The sequence below is a fragment of the Rhinolophus sinicus genome, linkage group LG01, assembly GCF_036562045.2.
Source record: "Rhinolophus sinicus isolate RSC01 linkage group LG01, ASM3656204v1, whole genome shotgun sequence".
Lineage (NCBI taxonomy): Eukaryota > Metazoa > Chordata > Mammalia > Chiroptera > Rhinolophidae > Rhinolophus > Rhinolophus sinicus.
The window spans coordinates 169,563,297-169,568,851 of record NC_133751.1 but is presented as its reverse complement, the minus strand read 5'-3'; the positions used below and the strand labels follow the sequence as shown (position 1 = coordinate 169,568,851).

The following is a 5,555-nucleotide window of genomic DNA, read 5'->3' as shown; positions in this document are numbered from 1 at the left end:
TTTTTAGTGTTTGTAGTATATTACTAAACTTTAGACAAGAGTAAAACACATATAAATTAGTTATTTAAAGGGAAATAGATACAATGTGTATATCATGTCATAGTTATAAGGTTGTCCCAATTTACAGAATAAACACTTGAATTTTAGGAGAACTTAATTCTTCTTAATTAAATATAATTAATCTATCAAGGATATCAATTTTAGAGCATAAAATGAATATTTGCTAATTTTTCCTCCAAGTTTCCCAGGAGTTATATATATTAACATTTTATTCCATCTGATTGCATATTTTTAATAAATCAAAAAAATATTTTGCTGGGCCGGCCCGGTGGGTCAGGCGGTTAGAGCTCCATGCTCCTAACTCTGAAGGCTGCCGGTTCAATTCCCACATGGGCTAGTGGGCTCTCAACCACAAGGTTGCCAGTTCAATTCCTCGACTCCTGCAGGGCATGGTGGGCTCTGCCCCCTGCAACTAAGATTGAACATGGCACCTTGAGCTGAGCTGCCTCCCGGATGGCTCAGTTGGTTGAAGTGCGTCCTCTCAACCACAAGGTTGCCGGTTGGACTCTCGCGGGGCATGGTGGGCTGCGCCCCCTGCAACTAGCAACGGGCAACTGGACCTGGAGCTGAGCTGCGCTCTCCACAACTAAGACTGAAAGAACAACTTGAAGCTGAACGGCACCCTTCACAACTAAGATTGAAAGGACAACAACTTGACTTGGAAAAAAGTCCTGGACGTACACACTATTCCCCAATAAAGTCCTGTTTCCTTTCCCTAATAATAAAAAAAAAAATTTGCATATGTGCACCCTAAGGGAAAAAATATCACCACTACTTTTTACCTTTATCAGAAATAAGTACCAATCTCAGATACATTTTATTGAAGGTCAACTTCATGCAGTGGAATGAGAAAGTGGCCATTTATTGTTTTTGCCTCAGGGACCTTCATTTAGCTGAACTAATGTGACTGTAACAGTGTGAGGACAGAGATCATTTACCAAGAGGGGCCCATTTATTATAAAATGTAAGGAAATGAATTTTGTTTTATCCTATATTCAGTGTATTTTAAAATAACTTATCAAATGCTTTCTATTTTATATACTATCATCAGCCATATTTAAAGACAGATACAGTGTGGAGATTATTAATTGAACTGTGGGATTTAGTGCTAATTTATGTGAAGCTAATGGTTGTGTTCACTGGACAAAACCTAAGAGGACCACAGTGAAATCATTCCAGGTTCTGTTTTTAAGGAAAGGTAGTCCACCCAATTTCTCCACCAAAAGGGGGAAACACTGTATATTACATATCATCACCTCATAAAGATTCATAATTTGTATTAGTATATTATCATAGTAAAGGTTCTGAGATTTCTGTGGCAAAGGAACCCATTTAAATTGGTTTAATTCAGTGTTTACTAAACACATTGGACTACAAATCTCATTTTCACCCATGGGATAATACAGTGGGTACTCGCTAGGTAAAGACTAATGACACAAAGAGATAAAACTGGTTATTCAATGTTTTAATGAGACCTGATGCCTTGGTTACTACCATACTGTTGTCCATGTCTATGAATTTTTGTTTGTTTGCCTTCTTTGTCCGTCTGTTGCTTCAGTTTTATTACATCTCACATATGAAATCATATGATTCTTGACTTTTTCCATCTGACTAATTTCGCTTAGCATGATAATTTCAAAATCCCTCCATATTATTGCAAATGGCAGTATTTCATCTTTTCTTATGGTTGAGTAGTATTCCATTGTATATATGTACGACATCTTTTTTTTTTTTCCAAGAGAACAAATCCACTTTATTTACTTTTTGGTAAGTTTAAAACCTGTGGGGTACAGCAATGCATGGATTCTGTGTCCAATGGCCTTAGCAGGAGGGTTGCTTTGGAATTTGGCACAAACCATGCCACTGTTTCCATTTTCATGAGTTACCTTTCCCCAGATTACTCTGGTTTTATTTGGTTTGCCACCAGGAGTCACTGTGTTGCTCTTTGCCTTATACACATAAGCACATCTCTTGCCTAGATAGACTTCAGTTTCATCTTGAGCATAGATGCAATTTTAAGCAGAGCTATGTGCTCTCTGTGGTTCCAGAGACCCCACTTACATCCAGCAAAAATGGCCTTGGGCCACAGCCGTCCAGACATATTTGCCATTTTAGAAGTACTGTTCGCAGCAGGCCTCCGCAGGCTCCAAGACGTCAGAAAAAGAAATGCTTCACCACATCTTCTTTATCCAATCGTCTATCAAATGACACTTTGGTTGTTTTTTTTTCTGTCTTGGCCATCATGAATAAAGCTGCAATGAACATAGGGGTACATCTTTACTGATAAATGTTTCCAAATGTTGGGGGTAGATACCCAGAAGGGAGATGGCTTGGTCATATGGTAACTCTATTCTTAATTTTTTGAGGAACCTCCATACTGTTTTCCAAAGTGGCTGTACCAATATACATTCCCACCAACAATGTATAGTGGTTATTTTTCCCCACAACCTCTTCAACACTTGTTATTACTTCTCTTGTTGATAATAGCAATTCTAACAGGTGTGAGGTGGTATCTCATTGTGGTTTTGATTTGCATTTCCCTAATAGCTAGTGAAGTTGAGCATCTCTTCACATATCTATTGGTTATTTGTATGTCTTCTTGGGAGAAGTGTCCATTCAGGTCCTCTGCCCATTTTTTAATTGAATTCTTTTTTTGTTTTTGTTGTTGAGTTGTGCAAGTTCTTTATATATTTTGGATCTTCTCCCATTCAGGTGGCTGCTTTTTGTTTAATTGATGCTGTCTTGTGCAGTGCAGAAGATAGTCTTATTCATTTATTTTTGCTGTTACTTCCCTTGCCTTTGAGGTCAAATTCATAAAATCCTGTTTAAAACGAAGGTCCACGAATTTAGTACCTATGTTTTTGTTGTTGTTGTTTTTTGGGGGTTTTTTTTTTGCATTTTATTGTTCTAGGTCTTATATATATATATTTTTCTTTGTTTTAATCTATTTTGAGTTAATTTTTGTGTATGGTGACAAATAAGTTTCATTATTTTGTACATGACTTTCCAATTTTTCCAGCACCATTTATTGAAGAGGCATTCTTTTCTCCATTGTATATTTTTGGCTCCTTTGTTGAAAATTATTTGCACAATTGGCTCTTTTAATTTGAATGCTTCTGAATTCTTGACCTATGAAAACCCCATTTAGGTGTCCCAAAGAAAAGGAAGATTTCACACTAAACCATCTTAGATCTGCTGACATTAGTAAAGAAAGCAGGGTTCTAAATGTGTATCTCTTTCTTCCTCGTTTTGCATATTTGGGTATATGTGTATAGTTTGTGTTTGGCATTCAAAAGAGGAGTTGTTTGTCAAGGGCAACCTGAGAGTTAACTTGCAACAAATTAACACTGGGGATCCGTGGATGGATATGGAGGATGGATATGGATGACTAATATCTACTGAGTGCATAGATTTCTCAGAAGTATTCTTAGAAGCTTTATAATGGGTTGCCATTTGTTTTAGGAAATCTCAGCCAGAGAGTATCCTTTTCATGTTGTTGCTAAAACCCTGCTTAATCCACTTAAGCATTCCTACTCCTGCTAATAAAAAAGATTGCCCTTGATGGCAGTGGATGAAAAATTCAGACTCAGGGTTTTATCTAAATAATTTTTTCTAATAGTTTTCTTAATGATATTTGCTCTCTCATCATGATGTTGTTACAAATACCCAAATTATGACCATTGTCCATAAGTCTCTTTCCTCCCTGTTTATCCTTGAAATTCCCTAAAGGACTCATCTCTGTACCACTTCTTATGTAAAACATTCATCAACAGCCATGTTAATAGAATTAACCGATAATTCATTTTGCTTCTTCAGTACATCCTTTATTTGTTCATATTGTATGGAGCTGTTTGTTCATTTACTGTGACAATTGTATGGGTTGAGTTTGATGTACCATTTTGATCTTACTTATACCTACACCATGTCCAATGCATAGTAGTACTCAATGTGCTCAGTAAATGTTGCTTGATTGAATGAAGAAATAAACATAAGAAGGTTTTATTTTGTTGTTTTTTAATGTTCCCTCACTCTTGTCCAGGCCTAGGTTATAAGAATTTCAGGTTCCTTTTACAATCTACATTTCTACAATTATGTCCCAAAAGGACAACAACCTTGGCCTCCTCTTAAAAATAAATAAATAAGTAAATAAGTAAGTAAATAAATAAATAAATAAACAAATAAATAAATAAATAACTATGTGCACAGAGTCATAAGAGTACATTTGCATGCTTCCTGCATATCAGGCACTACTTGTTTAATTTTTATTTAATACAGATTATTTAGAATAAAGAAATAACTGTGCATTGTTTTAGTGCATCAAAAGTTACCATGATATTTCTCAGATTACCAAGAAAATTCTTTAGGCACACTATTTTCAACTTGAGAAATATTTCTAATAGTGTCTGTTTTAGAATTTTTTATTGAGAACAGAATGTCATATTTTCTTAATAAGATAAATTTTTGGGACATTAGTCCCAATTAATTCCAGGAAAATTGCTAACTAAAACAAAGGAGTTAGGAGAAGGCAGCTGTCACTTCACATTTCTGCTTACTCACCAACCTTTCCACCTGTGGAAATTGGCATTTAGATGGCAGAACAATTAAAATGAATAATAAACATCAATACTCATCACTCACATGCTAAAAAACGATCTTTCTCTCTCTCTCTCTCTCTCTCTCTCTCTCTCTCTCTCTCTCATTTAGTAATTTATAGAAATGTCAAATACATTTTCTGTGTTGTATTTTTGTTCAGGTGAGGCAGCCAAGGAGTTTTAGAGTAGGTGATGTTGTAACTATGCAAAAGCGAAATGGTTTCCCAATGTAGATTCTTGACTCTGTGGTAGTTGATCCATAATATGTTCAGAAACACTATTAAGGAATATGGATAGTATCACTGGACTGTTTAAATGTGATGAAAATGATGAAACTTTATAAATTGGTTGGGCAACATAGTAGGTAAGCAACAAATGCTGCTATCCCCATCTCTCCTATAAATGAAATACAATGTTTGGATCTTGAGGGAATATAAAAACAAACAATAAACTTCAACTGGTTAGTATTAAATCCATTTTTTTAAAAGTAAACATTCTTATAAACAAAGCAAGAATTGATAAACAATTTTTAATGCCTATTAAACTGCATGAAATTGAGAAACTACCACTGTTCAGTGTACAATTTCACACCTTTTATGAACTACCCTCATTTTAGCATATATTTAGCACATATGTGTGATGTAACTGAAAGTCCTATCTTTGAATTACTAACACATGAAAAGAAATCCTATTGATATTGACATATATGAGTTTTAGCACCTTGGTATGAGATTGTTATTTTAAAGGTAGTCTGAAATTTGATGAATCCATATCATCTCTGAATCCAGGTATGCCCTATGTTTTGAAGGTTTATTTCCATTTTTTTCTGTATGATATAATCAAGGGTTATGCAATGAAATTATGACCTTTAGCAATATGGTATTTGATATTAAAAAAATCAGA

General features: G+C 35.0%; 1 pseudogene; it reads right to left on the bottom strand.

Moving 5' to 3' along the window:
* Window positions 1–1,817: 1,817 nt before the first annotated feature.
* LOC109452038 (large ribosomal subunit protein eL33) lies at window positions 1,818–2,161 on the bottom strand (annotated as a pseudogene).
* Between the last annotated feature and the right edge of the window lie 3,394 nt (window positions 2,162–5,555).